The sequence below is a fragment of the Schistocerca gregaria genome, chromosome 7, assembly GCF_023897955.1.
Source record: "Schistocerca gregaria isolate iqSchGreg1 chromosome 7, iqSchGreg1.2, whole genome shotgun sequence".
NCBI classification, from domain to species: domain Eukaryota; kingdom Metazoa; phylum Arthropoda; class Insecta; order Orthoptera; family Acrididae; genus Schistocerca; species Schistocerca gregaria.
Window position 1 is genome coordinate 234,370,026 of NC_064926.1, and position 18,138 is coordinate 234,388,163.

The 18,138-nt window shown below is 38.2% G+C and overlaps 1 long non-coding RNA gene across 1 annotated transcript; it reads left to right on the forward strand.

Annotated features, from left to right (window-relative positions):
• Nucleotides 1-2,199: 2,199 nt before the first annotated feature.
• Nucleotides 2,200-8,074, forward strand: LOC126282176 (uncharacterized). The gene is made up of 3 exons (XR_007551343.1): nucleotides 2,200-2,611; nucleotides 3,444-3,562; nucleotides 3,685-8,074. It is a non-coding gene; the product is annotated as an uncharacterized LOC126282176 (long non-coding RNA).
• The last annotated feature ends 10,064 nt before the right edge of the window (nucleotides 8,075-18,138 follow it).

The following is an 18,138-nucleotide window of genomic DNA, read 5'->3' on the forward strand; positions in this document are numbered from 1 at the left end:
GTTGATTGAACTATAAATGTTTATAGTGTATCCTATTCATAATTTAACACTTACGTAACCTTATTTAATTATTATTTATTTCCTTTAACGAGTGTTCCAGCTATGAAAATTTGCAGTACGTCAATGTTACGCATTTGAGTAAGTTGATACTACAGTAAAATATTGCTTTCAGATAGTAAAAAAAATTCATAGATGGAGTTTCTTAACTATGGGCGGGTGAAATACATTAGTGACTTCTGCATTAACATTCTTCAGTTTCTATTTTCTGAGGCAGGTGAGTAGATGTGCTTTGAATACGGGACAACCTCCTGTCAGGCTGTGGGTTTGCAGAATCGCTTGGCCAAAAGTTGGCCTGGTTCCATTGTCCACGCATCAGCATGGCCCTTTGAAATTAGAGCGTAACTTGCCATAAGTCCCCAGAGTATTGCTGGCGCGACGAATCTGCACATCCTGTAGGCTGATCTAAACATGCGAAACCACAATAATACTCTCTACAGTTTCGTAATCCCAGATGTTGTCAGCCATTCATATCGATAGTTCTGTGACACAAATAACTGAGCCAATGACTGGTAACAAAACAAACGTAGTGTGCCGACATTGGTTAGTTAATGAATATACAGTTAGCTATGGTACTGAAGATTTAGCAATCTTCACCTGCATTTTCATGTCCTTTGGGACATTCTTGCTCGTCTCTGTGGTGAAAGTTGTTACCTCTCCCCTCAAAATTGTTGGTTTTTAGGAGAGAAGAGTAACGTAGAGAAGACGGAGAGACGGTGTGGAGACGCTTGGCAGTGACGTCATATGGAGAGAGAGGCTTCCGGTTGTTTCCAGGCGTACGTGGCTGAGTCTTTAGTAAGTGTCGCTTTCAGCGTTTGCACTGTCTTTTCTCTGCGCAGCTCACAATTTGTGAGGTCTGTTCTGAAACTTGTGTTGCATCTTTGGTGGTTTTTCACTCACTGCATTATCGATCCCGTTTCTGACTTACATTTGCTAGCTGTACACATTGGGAAAGCCAATCATACTACTCTAGAAATCTTCCATTTGGTTTGAAGTACTTTGCAGTTGTTAATAGCACATTGTGCACCAATTACTCACGAATAATTCGCTAAAATTGTGTGCACACCAAAATGTATTCCGTTATACATTTGACTTTATCAGAATCATTTTGAGATCTATAACATTCATTTAGCTTCAATAATATAATCATCTTCGCCATACCTAATTTATTTGATTTTCACTTTTTGGTTCATGTAAGAAATTGCAAATCATTTACATGTCATACGAAACTGAGGAAACCCATAACTCAAACTTAGAGTTATATTCACTTTCGTCCAACAACAATTCGGTTAGGTGACAGTAATTGCAATGAACACAACACAGACTGCTTTTGTATGTGTAAACTGTGCTCTCGCGCAGTTCCATTGTAAAACAACTGCCCCTATACGGAATGTTTAATGTGTGATGTAGGAAATTTGTGTCATTTGTCTCATTAATGATCAATGAGAATTGCTTTCGTTTGTATTTACCATAGTGCCGAGATCAGACAGAATTTCAAATTCTGTAACTAGGAATTTGTAGGTTTAATGGTTACCAAGGCTTGTATAACGTTTCAATGTTGAGCATGTGTAAGTATGATATTGAGTTTGCACACTCCACTGTTAGCACCAGCAAGTCAAGCTCATATCAGCGAGAAACATAAACAGTTCAGTATATAATGTCTTCGACCATCTGCCTTGCGTATGTATTTTAAGGACATTATTTAATTAGGGTTTCAAAAACACCACTAAGTTAGATACTTTCATTCGTTACAATATGTCTGTTATAACACGTTTAAAGCATCAGGTTTTCTGTAAATAAATGGTACATGATTTTGGTGAAAAATTCCTAATATTATAAGTAAATATTAATTATAAAACATTATTATAACATTTCTCATGTACATCATTGGTTTTGACATCCATACATTATCGCAGTTCTGTCACTATCTTGTTGTTTTAATTACACTCCGTTAGTGCCCTTGGAATTATAACGGTTTCTTGGGCTAGATATGATTTGGTATCTTATTTAATTTTCAGAGTGTCTTCCTTTTGTGTAGGGAAATAATTATGAGACAATTTATTTGACAGACTTACCAGCGATGTTGTTTGGATAAAATTAGTTTTGTTTATCATGCTGTAATTTCGGTAATCTTTGTTAGGGGTATCGTTGGCGGTCTTGTGTAATCTTTGCTTGTTTCGTAATATTTTGTGGCTTCATACGTTTTCTTGATTGATAATTTCAATTAAGTGTAGGGTGTTTTATGTATTTTACGTTCATTGCTTCATTACGTATTATTATTGAGTAGTTGTGGGTGTGGAAACAAATTTCCATGTCTTCCAAAATGTCCATTACTAAGCCTTTGGATGTCACGATTAGAATATGGATGGCTTCTTCTAAATTATGTGCGATATGTTGTTCAGAATTTAAGCAGTAGAAGGAAATAGAAGGATTGTTGTCGGTGTACTTAATGTGTTCGGAGTATCTAATACTGAAGTTTCAGTCATCTGACCTACGCAGAATTTATCGCAAACCTTGCATTGGATTTTGTACATGTCTCGGTTCCAATAAATAGGTAATTTCGTTTAATCCGGTTCAAGTTTTGAAGTAAGATTATGTCGTGTTTCTTAAGCGAATTTTACATTTACATTTTTTTTAGTAGCGAGTTAATGTTATTAGATTTATCTCCTAGGCATGGGGTTAGTACTTATGTGCCATTATGTTTGCCTGGTGTTTCTGTTGCATGTGTTATTTCTTTTCGTATAGCAGCTTTTACTGGTTGCGTATGTTTGCAATATAATTGAGTGCATATTGTGGATTACAATCATTGTTCTAAGCCACCTGTAGTATAATTTTAATTTATTTTTGTATAGAGGTGTGTTATGATAACAGGTATGTTATTCTGTTTATCATAGTGTGAAAGTAAGAGTATTAGTGAATTCTTTCTTAAATGAATGTGCCACAGTACTACTATTTGCTATAATATGCTTTAGGTAACTTCACATTTCTGTGTGTCGTTAACGTTCTTTATGGTAAGATCGAGGAAAATATATTGCCCTATTATATTCTAGGTCTATTGTAAATATAAGGTTGGGATGCAGCGTAGTTAGTATCCTATGTATTATTTGGATGTCTGAATTGTCTTCATCTACTGGCATTATTGTATCATCCGCATATCTATGATAACATATGATTTTTTAATCGAAGTGTTTTTTGTTTTTGAGAAATTATCTTCAAGCGCATTTAGGAATACATCTCTTATTATGCCAGCTAAACTGCATCAAGTGGCAACTCCTCCTCTCAGTGCTTCTTTTTTTGGAAAATCAAAAGTGTTTCTGCTCTATTACTAATTTTAATATCATTATAATTTCGTTGCTGCCTTTAATGGACGTTTCTCTGTTCCACAGTAACTTCTCTACAATTTTGGTCATTACTTCTTGGATGGAAATGTCAGTAAGAAGATTTGTGATGGGACGAATTTCCCATTTTACGCTATTTTGTGCCAAGGATCCTGAGCTTTTATTGGGTATTTCTATTATATTACATTACATTTACACTTGTTCTGCAGATCATGAATATGATATTTCATAACGACATGCAATGTGTCAGTTTACATAAGTGTCCCCTACACAATTTTTTTTTTTACAGTTACTTCTTCATGGTGTTAAACACATGTTCCTGCAAAACGATGCGCTTCAAGTACATATTAAGTGTCGACAGACTCATATATTACCTTCAAAGCCACCTCAGCAAGGAAAGGAGCCTCCAGCAAAGATTCCCCGTGAATCGTTTGATATTAAAACCTTATGCTTTCATTGTGGTCTCAAGCTTGTAGGTGTATATAAATGCAGGTACCTAACTCAGGAAAAGTGGAGTTTAGTACAGAAACTTGAACTAAATGAAAGCATCCGAAGGGAAGCAAATAACAGACACGACAAGTGAGGAGAAAAGGTAGGTAAGTGTGAGGCTCTCTCAGGTCATAGGCCTCATCAGTTCTGATTGGAGATCCAAATGGCATTGTTATCAGACATTTCAAAAGCCAGGGTCATAACCGCCCAGAAAAGGAGCAGCAACAACCCAATGTAGGTTAAGTGCTGATGCCAAAGAGAAGACGCTTTTGAAAAGCTGTGTGATCATTTGGAGGAAAATGATGAATGTCAGTATGCTTTTGAAGAATCACGAAATATGTTCCTTCAACAGACTCCAGAATTCGAATCATATACAGACATACCTTTGAAAAGAAAACTTATCCAGCGCTATGGTAATAGCTTGAATTTTGCAGTTTCACCAGAGAAAAAAGTATGATTTGTTTTTCTGGAGCAGCTGCTAATATTTCATCAGACAATTAGTGTACAAATCGGAACTCTGATTACGAAGCTCAGGAGGAACTGAGAGTGATCAAAACTGGAGCAGATATTAATCGAAGTGAGATCAAATTCAAAAACTTTTTCACTATCGGTATTTCAGTTACCAACAATTTGAAGAAATTTGTAAAGCAGGACCTGATCTGGTGCCTGGGCTGAAATCATACAGCCTACTTCTAAAAGACAAACACCCGAGAAAATTCAAAGGACGAAACAAATTACTGAAAGAACAAAAATCTTCACTATGTCAGAGTATAATAAGTGCTGCACGTCCAAAATCATTTCTGTCTCTCATCCTACTTGGAACTGGTATTTCATTGCACATAAAAGTTGGTTCAAAGGTCTTGATCGACACCCTGTGCTATTTGAGTGTTTGTGTGCCTTACCAGTACAAGGAAGTTTTAAAATATGAGAGATCGGTCACTACCCAAGAGAGCACTACAATTGAGAAAGAATACCTGCAATTTGTTTTCGATAATGCAGACTGCAACACCTACACTGTGGATGACCATAACACGTTTCGTGTCATGGGTGAAACTGCTAGTATAACAGCTGAAAGCGCTCTTCAGATAGAGGACAATGTACCTTAAAAGAATAAAAGAATGTTGCTGCTCACACTATTGAAAAACGTGACATTTATGATTTTCAAATTTACGGAGCCCCAAATACATCTGCCTATTTGAAAATAAATGCTACAAAAACGGGTTCCCTGAAAATTAAAAACCACTGTCATATGAATATGACCGAACATGTACATTGTTTTGGTTGAGTGGTACCTGTCTGGAAGACACAGAAGAATGTAAACCTTGTTGGAGTGGCTGCATGAAAATGGTGTATGCAACGAAAGAGTTTCAAATTTCCGTTGTAGTCCCTCTTCCATTCATCAGATTGGCTCCTTCAAGCTGCCACAAAAGGGACTAGCAATGGACAAAGCATAACAATGGTAACTTTAGAACAGCGTTTGTTAGCCAAAGCTAGTGAAACAGTAGCAGCAGCACCTGGTGATAGCCTATTGAAGCTACTCTTCATCCGACTAGAAGGTTTTCACTTGTTAATGTCCTCTTTGTCACCGATTACATTCATCATGACAGGAAGTTGCTTCGAGGAGTTGTACAGTACTGTGTATGCTAGGAAAATTGTACAACAAATGATGAACGGCATAGCTTATTTCAGAGTCATTCGTGGCCTCTATCTACATCAAGGAGGCACTCATTACTGTATTTTCGAAAAATAGTGAAGCTCTCATTAGTGTAGATAAAGATGAGATTAATTTTGTCTATTCAACTTTGAAGTGTGGTAATGCATCCTCTGGAGAGATTACGCAGTTAGATGCCGTGAAGAGCTTTGTAGAAATTTTGGAAATCCAACTTCAACGTTCAAAAGAAACAGGATGAACACAAAAACTGTGGACTGACTTCGTAGAAAATGATTGAGCTTTATCGGATGTTTATTAGAGCTGAGAGGAGTGGTGTCTTTCTCCTTCATCTTCACTGTGTCCACCAAATGCTTCCCATTTTTCTTGCGACTGGTCACTTAAACTACGCTAAATCTGCACATGTTTATCTTCAAGACTCGCTGGAACTTCTGAACTGAGTGAGTCTGGAAAACCATTTGTTCGTTAATTGTGGTTATTTCACCATCCGAAATACAGAACATTTTTGATCTGGACTCTGGAGTGACTTTCCCATTGAACAGCTTTTGATGAGACCCTTGAGTAGCATTGGTGGATTGACTGGAGGCAGAGAAATAATAGTGACAACTATTGCAACTTGGGTCAACTCCATGCCAGCTTGTTCTCGGCTGTGTGAGGAATGGAAGAAATTTCTTGGCTTGAGGAACACAATCCGTTTACTAAAACACCTGAACTCTCTCCCTTAGCAGATGAAAACGTGAACCGTGATAAAGCATCTGATGTTGGAACACTAGCCTTGAAAGAGATTGAGAACAATACATTCAGTGCGATACACTTGAAAAGAAAGTTAGCTGTTAAGTCTCTAGCCTCTATAGCCAAATCTGTGACAATTGACAACAACACTGTATGTGTGACCCCTAACACACTCTTACATCGGATGGTGTGCACAGTAAGGAGTGATGAGTAACTGGAACAAATATTTCAATTTGAATTACGTGATTATTCTCCATCGTTCTTCAACGAATCTGGCTTGATGAGGAAGGGAAGCCAATCTTCAATGGTGATTGTGTTGTTTCCAGATTCAAACGAATCATCTATCACCCCAGATTCAGAGAAAGTGCTCTGCATACATCATTGATATAGGTCTTCTTCATCTTGTTGTCTCAGAACGCACAGCTACTTTCAGACAAATTTGAAGCAATACTCAGATAGATAATTACACATTATAGGCCAGCAACTGTTATTTTTGATGGATATGAGCAAGGAAGCACAAATGATGAAGAACACTTACGCAGATTACGTTCTACCACTAACATTGAAGTGAAATCAGAAGAGACAGTCCATGTAAATATCAATAAAAGTGAATTTCTTCCAAACGCTATAATTAAAATAGACCTTATTTCTCTCCTTACAGTGAACTTGCAAAGAGACAGTTGTACAGGGCATCAAGCATCGGGTGACGCTTACTTAATAATAGTTTTCATACCGATTCATGAAGCTAAAAAAGGAGTTGAAGCTTGTGTAATTTGTGATGACACGGACTTACTGGTCTTGTTGACTGTCCACTCACTCACAGAACAAATTGAAAATTGTGGTACCAAAGAGAGGGAATCAGCAGGTAAAAGTGTATACTGTATCTGATTTGCAGCGTGGGTGGCACTGGGGATATGGAAGGTGTACGCTCAGCTGTATACGCCTCCACAGGATGTAACACTGTATCAGCTATCTACAAGAACAGGAAAAATACAGTGTATAGAAAATTGCAAGCCAACAACGCTCTTCTTACGAAACTTTTAGTCTTCAACGACTCTAAAGCTGACTGCAATGCAGTGGCTAACTCTGGAAGGTATTTCCTTCTTGCAATGTTTGGAGCCAAGAACACTGATTATCTAGATTGTTTTCGATACAAGTGTTACTTGTAGTCAATTGCAAAGCAGCCCATACATTCATTGTTAAGGTTGGCTGCACTTCCCCCAGTGTTAAGCAGCTTCAAGGCAGTGTTCATTTACAACCTATCACCAGGTGCAGCAGTGGCTGAATGGGAAGAAGAATCCGCTCGAGTGGGGGTGGAAGATGATTGGCGAAGACCTGAGACCAATTACAACAGTGCATCCAGCAGCCCTCCCCCCCCCTCCAGGATTTACTTTCCCCCATAATGTGCGCTTGCAAAAGAGGATGGGTCCGTAACTGTGAGTGCAGAAAAAGTGGTCTAAACAGCTTAAGCATACGCAATAATTTCTCAGGCCTAGGATGTGATAACAGGGACACGAACAGCATACACGAAGATCTAGATGAGTAGGCTGCTACGGCTGAAGACGACTGAGTACTGATGAATACTTTACACTTATTTAAGGTTGCATTTAATAGTCTACATTTTTATTCATTATCCCTATTGAACTCAGTTTATGAATTCCAAAAATTTTAATGAAACTTGGTTGCTATATACAGTCAAATATGCCTACTTTCTAAAGAGAACCCTCCAATCGCTGCAGTTTTAAAAATATTATGATTAAAGTGATGCTGTTATAAATGGTAATTATTACACAGGTAATTTTTCTTAATTTAAAATCATTTATACTGGAAATATATTCATTCTTAATGCAGCATCGTCCAGAGAAAGTTCAGATAGGTTTCTCCATACCACAGGTTTATATGGCCAAGGTCTGTGGAAGCGTTCTATCCCTTAAAAAGTATTATCCCTTGAGAAGGTGGTGAGCTTCTCGTTCCTTCAAGCACTTATCACTAACATACCACCGGTCACTAAAATATCATTTAGATTTTACAAAACACAATCCTGTATAAGAAATACTTTAGTTAATAATAACGTCATATTTATTCCAAAAAATCTAAAAAATAGGAAAAGTTTACACTTTTACACCCACCTTCACTCTGGAAACGTTCACTTGAGCAAGATTATGAGCTAGTCCGTTTGTTCGCAATTTAATGTAGACTATTTGTGTGCATGTCACTTTTCACACTAAACTACATAGTTTTCTAAATACTTAAGAAAAACTGATAAAAGCTACTGATTTACAAACTTCTCTACCGCCCCCCCCCCCCCCAACACGAATCTCACGATTAAAATGGTGTAGCTTTTTACCAAAGAATATATGGACCGTATAGAATGATTTGGAGCTGGGAGAATCTTTTATTTTGGACATTGAGTTTTGGGTCTAATTGCGCTGTACTATAATAGCACAAGTAGCTGAACCTAAACGTTTAAAGAGATCGTCATTATTTTTTTCCCAATTCAATTTCTCTTGAAGACATATACCTGAAAATTTGAAATATTCTCCTTAGCAATAGAGTTCTGCTCAAAGTCTACCTTTATTAATGGTGTTATGCCATTTACTGTGTAGAACTGTATGTAATGTGTTTTTTATAAATTTAGTAAGAATGTATTTTCTGGGAGCCACTTAATAATTTTCTGAAAGACAGTATTTACAACTTCCTCAGATAATTCTTCTCTGATACCTGTGATTACTATACTTGTACCATCAGCAAAAAGAACCATCTTTGCATCTTCATCAATATAAAGAAGCAAGTCATTAATATGTGTTAAGAATACTAAGTCTCCAAAGAGTGAATCCTGTGAGTTACCATTCTTCATACGTCCCCAGTTAGAGGACTCTGCTGATTTTTTTCAGACTATCTGTTCTCTTAATTTCAACCTTTTGCATTCTTCCAGTTAAATATGAACAAAACTATATGAGCACTGTTCCACTCATACCACAATACTTAAGCTTATCTTGAAGAACTTCATGTTTCACGCAGTCAACAGCCTGTGACAGATCACAAAAAATCCCAATGGGTGATGTTCAGTTATTCAGAGCATTTGCTCATTGAAAGAACATACAGCATTTTCTGATGAAAAGCGTTTCTGAAAACTAAGCTGACATTTTGTTAGGACTTCATTTTTACAAATGCGTGAAGTAATTCTTGAATAATGTTAATGCTGTCAGAAGTGAGATTGGGTGGTAGTTACTAGCATCAGTCATATCCCATTTTTTATGCAAAGGATTAATAACAGCATATTTCAGGCTTTTTCTGTAATGGGTGGAATATTTCAGTCTACCTGGAAAAATGTCATGTTCAGTGAGCAACTACAATGTGGCTGAGAAACCTACTTACCTGTTGGGAACAAGCTTTTAGTGTTGGAAAAGACATCAACTCCAAGCCAGTTGTTACTTTTGAGTGAATTTATGTTTTCCAGATTAGTGTTGAATTCCAGTTTTATCAAAGTAGATAGATATAGCCTCTTCCATATACAATCTTTCATTTTCTAATGAACAGCTGGATCCTATTTTCCTTACAAAACTTAAAAATATTTCCTACTGCTAACATTTTGTTAACAAACTTTTGATTTAGTTCGACAGATATACAGTCTTCCTGTCCAGTGTCTTCAGTTGCCCACACCACTTTTTACAATTTCACAAAATTTTTAAATTTTATTATGAGAGGTGCTACACTCAGATATAATGCACTTACTTCTGAACTACTGAATAAATTTTCTTAATACAGTGCAGTAACTTTCATAATGTTTGACTGTTTATGGATCATTACTCCTTCTAGCTATAAGACGTTTCCTTTTTTGTTCACAAGATTTTTTTGTACATCTGCCAAGAGTTCTTAGATAGTTTCTTACAATTATGTTTCACTGTTTTCAAATATACTCACAAAGGTATCATGAAATAGGTTCCATTTCAAAGTAGCATCAAGTCCCCTGTACATCTCATCTCAGTCTGTTACAAGTTTTCCCTAAAATTTGTAATTGTTAATCATTAATTGAATGGACTGTATTGGAAGAGTGTTCTGATTAGCTCTATGAAGCTATGTCATATACTGTAACCAGCCATGCAATATGATCAGAAACACCATTATAAACAAGAAAAATTGTTATTTGACTAAATTTATCTCGGTTTGTGTAAAAATTGTATATTGGTTTGCTGCTTTTCTTTACTTGCCTAGTAGGAAAGTTAATAATTGGTATCAAAGTGAAAGAACCAAGTATTACTTCAAGGTCATACTGTCTGTCAGACTCTTTCAGAAAATCTACATGGAAATCTCCACAATTAATAATTTGCTTCTCTCTGTCTGACAGACAGCACAGCAAAGAAACCAAAGTTTTCAGAAATAGCTAAAAATTTCCCAGTGGGAACCTATACTCAGCTACATTTATGAAAGTACCATTATTTATTGAAAGCTCACAGGTACCAACTTCCCTACGTTGCTCTACACAAAATTCTTTAAGTTTTAAATTTTCCACATTATGATAAATCTTAACATATATGACAACTTCTAATTTCGCCATAATTTCTCTGAAAGCTAATACCCACCTACGTTTATCTTTTCCATATCTGTGACAATATGTTTTTCAAACAGGCACAGTCCATCTATTCCACCTTCAGTTTCTAACACTTGTAGGCCAGCCACTGTGGCAGAATGGTTCTAGGCACTTCAGTGCGGAACCACACTGCTGTTATGGCCACAGGTTTTAAATCCTGCCTCAGGCATGGATGTGTGTCATGCCCTTAGTTTAGTTAGGTTTAAGTAGTTCTAAGTCTAGGGGACTGATGGCCTCAGATGTTAAGTCTCATAATGCTTAGAGCCTTTGGAACAATGTTTTTTCTAAAACTTGAAAACAAAAGACAAGCTCATCTAACTGTCTTTTTAATCCTGTGATATTTTGATGCAATATATTAACATTATTTTCCAATGTAGTTTTTGAGACTGTTGTGATAACAGTATTTTTCACTGTACTTTTATAAGAATGTAGTGACACTTTAACATCTATAGTATCTGCCTGTATGAGCTTCTCTTTGAGCTGAATTTCAGTCAAGGGTGAATCAATGGATACTGATCTTAGCCTAAAAAGGAGGTAATATCATGATTTTAGTGCTCCCACCCCTTAAAGATTCTGCTATCATCCCAGCCGATTTACCCTTCCCTTTCCTACTGAGATGCACGCCACACCTTGTGAAGTCCCAGCAATACCATCAACAACAGCCAAACCTATGCCTGACAAAGTGGCAGCCCAAAGTACCTGATCTAGCTCCATAGCGACCCTCCTGACAAATCTGTTCAATTAGGGGTGATCATACTGCATGCATGCTGGAACCAAACCAACATTTGTATGGTTTGCTGCAGATGTTATTTTTAGCAGGTCACACTCAATATTGTATGTATGGCATTTAGCTAGAAGGTTGTCCAGTTTTCTAGTAACTAGACATATAGGGTTATCTATATCACCTGCCACTGGAGGGACTGGAGTTTGTGTTTTATGTATTTATGCTTGTCGATGGCTTCCACAGATCATCAGTATTCGTTCTCCCCTTTCTATATGTGTTATGATTGTGTAACATTTTTAACAATTTTCTTTGTTTGTGCCAGATACCTGTTTTTAGGGACTGTTTATTTGTGTGCTGTTACTTGTTGTAAGGAGGTTGTTAACTTTCTATAAGTAGTCGTCTTGTTTTGAAATGACTAAACAAATGACTTTGTCTGCTGTAGTTCATACAACATTATTGGTTGACAACATGTGACTAATTTATTTTAGTTTTATATGGTCTGTATTGCTATTATTTTATTTTTTTGTGTTTGCCAGTTGTTTCTCTTTCTATTGGAATGACTGCTCTAATGGTGATTGTTTTCTTGTTCTTCTGTGATTTTTGCTAGGTCTGTCGCTACATTTGTTGTTGCTATAAGATGTTTTCTAGCTTTAGTGTGAAATTTAATTTCAGTATTGTATTTCAAACCTTTGTCTAGAAAAATATGCTTCTCCTCTGTGAACACAATACCATACGAATGCTCAGTTCTCTAATAAAATGGAATAGGGATCATAGGTTTCATATCACATTTCTTGAGGCGTATTTTGTATCAGTAAGGCACCGAATTTTCTTTTTAAGTGAGGCTCTGGTTTGATAGTACAATCTATGAACATGTCTACAATTTGCATATGTGATCAAAAACAAATGGTATTTTGCATTAATAATATTTAAGTGAGTGAGATACAAATTTTGATTAAGGTACATTTTGTGATCGAGCTTTCTTGCTGCATCTTCAATGTTGATCCACATGGCTCCATATTAGGCACACGTTCGAGTGCTGTGACGATCCTAATGGCGATGTAAGCTGGAAGAATTTTCTTCCTAATGCATAATTTGTATTTGGTGCTTTGAAATAACTTTAGCAATTCTGTTTTTAGGTATACAAAACGCTAGATATTCCCCATTAAAAGCAAGAATCAACCATATGGAGCCTTCAGGCCTACGGTTTTGTTTATGTCTTCTAATGGCATTATGGAATTACGTTTCCAGAAACGCTTCTAAGTCAGATCGCTTCATTCGCTACAACAGGCGAATTTCAGCAAGTAGTTATCTTCGTGTTATCTATAAGAAATGGTACATGCTTCTGATACAATATTCCTAACATTATAGGTAAGCTTGAAACATTATTTATACAATTTGTTACAAATGTCAGATGGGATGACATTCACAAGTTATCATGGTACTGTACCTGTGTCTTTGATTTAATCACACTCCCTGACTGTTCTTGGAATATTTTAACGATTGTTATACTAGAAATGACTTGTTGTCAGATATAATTTTCAGGTTATCTTCCTTTTTTAGGTCAATAATTATTTAACACCTTACATGATAGATGTACAAATGGTACTGTATGGTTACAATCAATTTTGGTTATCATTTTGTAATTTCTGTAATCTTTGCTTGAGGTATCGTTGGTGGTTATGTGTAATTTCTGGTTGTTTCGTAATATTTTGTGATTATCTGTTATCTTGGTTGACAATTTTAGTTAAGTTTTCGATGTATTTTTTAAAGTTTTATATCGAATTCGTCATTAAGTATTTTTAATTGGTAGTTATGTGTATGTAAATAGATTTCCATCTCTTTCAAAATGTTCCTTATGCCTCCTTTCGACACTGTGCATAGAACCTGTTGTTCAAAATGATCCACTGTGCGTGTTCGATGTTTAAGAGGTGGAGTAAAGTAGATGGTTTACTGGCACTGTATCTGATGTGTGCTCACAATCTAATATTGCAGCTTTTTCGCCTTACTTTTGATTTTGCGTTTTCTGTTAACACAAGCAGGTAACGTTCTGGAAAGAACAGTTTTATTGGATTCACAAATTATTCACTACCTGGAAACTCGCGATGCAACACTTTCAATTCGCACAGCAATTCTGAACAAAAAATTTGAAAATATCTAACTGAAAAATAAGTATGTGGGTATGTGCAAACGTTTCGTAAGGAATCAATATATGGAGAATGTAAAATTTAACGAAACAAAAGAATACCACAGCTGTATCGAGACACTATACAATGCTTCTAGTGGTTGAACACCACTCTAATTAACCCACACTGGGGTTGCTATACACATGACACGGAACATATTCTTGCTAGCGTGTGCTGCGAAACTGGAGGCTGTGGTGACAGCAGACGTCGCCAAAGTAATCGCTGAAGCAGCCCCCCCCCCCCCCCCCCCCCCCCGCCCACACCAGGAGGAAGTGGAGCGTCGGTGTCGAGGAAGAGTGTGGAGAAGTGTAATCTTCGTTCAGAACAGGTCGTCCGTGCATATAGCTGAAGGTGCACTTGCTGCGATGAACTGGATGTATGTACTGCAGGCAATGGCTGCCACTCGCTGGCCGTGGAAGGTGGCGTCTAGTGGAGCATGTATGCTGGCTTCAGTCTGCTAACTGATACAACAAACGTATCCTATTTGTGGCGTATTTTATTTGTGTCGGCTCGATGGTGATAGTTGTCCCAGCCTCGTTGACATGGAACAGCGTCCATCGATCGTGACGACTCCGATCTGCAACTGTTTAAAAACAAACTCCTCGCTTGGTTGATTAGTTTCAGACACTATCTCCCTTAGACTGATATCAACGTTTCGGTGGAGCAGCACGCCGGGTGTGTAAGCAGCTTCTGTTTAAAATTGAAGCACTGGTGTTCGAAGTCGGTCGGTCTTCTTTACTTCGAGCTCACAGCGACTGCACCACTCGGTACCGCACCAACTCACTTCATCTGAAACAATTAACCAACTATGTTTCGCGTGTTCGCTACAGGCTGATAAACTGACGCTAACTTCATAACTGTAGTTCTTAAGCCCAGTTTGCGAATGGGTGTTCAAACGCAGATAACAGTATGTCTTGAATTACAGAGTCCATGACTCAAGCCGATGCCAAATCATAGTTTTGTGAGGATGCTGATTTATTATTTAATATAGCGTCGTCAAGGCGTCACTACTGTGTTAATTCAACAACCAATACGACGTAATTCCAGAGATAAAATAATCTTCTGACAAGTACAGAAAGCGTCGTATTTCGGTGTATACTTGCTGTTTACTGTTAATACAGTCACTAAATCACCATTAACTTCTGCGTTCTCTCAGTAAGTAGTTGATTTCGCAATTACGCTGTAAATTTCCACTAAGTGACATAGCAGACACGAAGCATTAAGGCTATATTGGAGTTTATTAAACTTTTTAATTATTTAAACCTGCACTGAAAACACACCGATCTGTCATTCAGGGTCTTGAATCTATTTGCATCACCGATTCTGAACTTTGACTACAGCTTCCAACAGCAAGGCTTAAGTTCTACGTGATCGAGTGTAGCTGTTTCCTACTCAAGACTAATAACAGAGTTTACGTCGGCGGTTGGTATTGCTGTGTCCTTTGAAGTTCGTGACAATCACAGATCACAAAGGCTAAGTCGAAGCGTTAATCAAATATCACACCATTTACTTTTCTTTCACTTATAGTAACTGCTTCATTGTCTGACTAATGTTATTTTACTACTAGTACGTCAAGTTGATACTGGAAAATTTTAAAACTTCAGATCGGTTTGAAACAATCTGGTAGCGTTCAATAGGATTACTACTATTGCGATGTCTACAAGACAGAATTAACATCTCCATTGCAGTGCTACATTGTAGTCGCAACGAACTTAGACCTCGATGCGGCTACCATTTTCTTCATGCACAAATGTTATCTCTGATTTATTTATGGTCTGGGCTTTCACCTGCGGAAAGAATATAATTTAAATTATTTATTTAAAGTTTCAGTCTTCGTATCATCTGATACTCTTTCATTTATTCCTTTGTTTATAATAAACGTTATTGGTTCCTTAGCATTCCTGTTAGTCAAACTTGAAATAGTGCTAATTTTGTTGTCAGTAGCTCCTCTCAATGTCAGGATAACTAACTTTGCTATTTCCTTTACTACTAAAGGGCTTTCATTAGGGATTCCATATTTGGGGTGTTACATATTCCAAAAAATATACAAGGTGAGTGGACGTCGCCATTATACGCGATGTGGACCAGTGTGAGGTAGCTCTAATGGTGCCTTCACTCCTCCCACGTGTAGTACGATGTGCATTCACGTTTACAAGTCATGGGATCGTAACAATAAAGCGTGTCATGTCAAGAAGCTTGTGACAGATGAGCTTGTGCGATGTGCTCGCGAAGCTGGTGCAAGAATTCCAGATGGTCCAGATTGATACTGATGATGTTTCTATCAACCAATTGACTGGTAATATGCATTGTTTTACTGTATACCAATTCAGTGGCATAGGAATCAATGTTAGGTTTGTACAATGTCATCAGGCTCAGGACAAGGTGGTTGTTGAAGCCATGTCGTGCCTCATGACTGCTTTCAACGAACATTGCCGGCCCTCCAGCATCCCTTTCCTGTCCAGATCGTAGCTCGTGACCTTGTGATGCCTATAGCCACAGCATTAGGTGAGTTGATGGAAGAGTTCTGACTCAGAGTTTTGTCACCAGGCTGTGGAGATGAGTTGCGGACAACCAAATCTCGCTAGCCGTGTAGGGGAGAATATGGAGGCTAAGGTCTCATCTGTAATACGAGTATTATCTAGAGGAACTGCTTTTGGCCAGCCACCGTGCCACTTGATCTTAATGAACAATATATCTGCTGTCATTTGATTATGGCAGCCGTCGTACGACAGCCACATCTGTGTAGGGGAACCCGCTGTCATGTCCTGGAAGCTAGTGATAGCTGAGTGGTCGTAGCACGATATTCTGCTTCTGTGATACTGAAGACAGACTCGTGGGCATGATAGACAGTCTTTTACATATTCCGACCACTCGTACCATGGACTGTAGGTCACATTCCTGGATGACATTGATTATGAATGTGACCGAATGCTCGCCTGTGGAATGTTGGTGAAAGGAATGGACGACGTCTTGCTTGGGAGATGTTGCAGTATACTTTCACCTCTCTCCCGGGAACGCTGACCAGCTGCAACTGGAGTGACGAAGGGGCATCTTCTACAGATATCGAAGTTCGTCATCAGTTTACTGCACCTGAACAAGTGCAGTAAAATCTGTGGGGCTTGGCAGGCTGCTGACACGTGAAAGACAGTCTTTTACGATACTGTGTATGGCAGATAAGTGCCGAGTATCTGCGCGGAAGTGGTCCACGAACTTGAGGCGGTTGAACTAGCGTCAGAATGAATTTGTGCTGTCCCGCTTGAATCCATGGATCAAGGGTTTAGGATTAGTAAACACAGAAAACACATGAGCTGTTACCTATGGCTGGAATTACCTAATGGCTTCATACCTTGGCAGCAGGTCGCGGTCACAAATGCTCCATTTCGTTTGCGTTGGCGATAAACTTTCAAGAAAAGAACGCTAGCGGCTGCCAGGCACTTTCTTCATATTGTTGAAGAGCCACGCCAATAATTGTTTATCTCTTATCAATGACAAAAACTAAGGGGCCCGTCAAGTTTCGGATATGTGGGCAGGGCTCCATTAGCAATATTCTATTTGATATTGTCAAAGACAGTCTTCATTTCCACTGTCTATTGTATAGGACAACTGCCTATTCTTTGATCCTGCGAGTGCTGCTCTCAGTTGTTCTCGCAGTTCGGTAGTGTGCAGCAAGTCACATATACTAAAATTTAACATACCAAAGAATCTCCATAAGTCCGACTGAGGAAGGTTTAGACATACACATTGCATCTGATTTTTCCGTCAGAGGTAGGGAACCATCGAAAGAGATCTTGTGCCTCGAGTAGATGACTTCCGACAGCCCGAAAACACTCTTGGCCGAGTTGAGACCAACGGCTTAATATTGCACATAACTAAATACTCTTGCAGTTGTTGGCCATTTTGCTCCTTGTCAACCAAGAACAGTAGCACGTCAACTAGGTATACCAAGCAGAATGGATGGCCTTGGAGTATCGAATTCAAAAATCTCTGTCAATACCGTGCCGCATTCGTCAGCTCAAATATTATGAACATACTCTCAAAAAGTCCCAAAGGTGTCATGATATCTCGTTTTGGATCTTGGCCACCGGATTCCCGCATATGTTTTAGCGCAATCCAGGATGCCAAAGATGATTGCTCCGTGTAGAACGTGGATGTAATATCGCAGAAGTGGTACGGTATATTTCTCAAGCACCGTTGCTTTATTTAGTGCATGGTAATATCTACAAGGTTCCAAGATCCGTTCTTTTTAGGCTCAATGTGCAAAGTGGAGCACCATGGACTCCTGGATGATTTGATAATGCCTTCGCGCCACATGGTGTTGAGTTCTGCTTTCGCTATGACATGTCCATCAGGCGAAG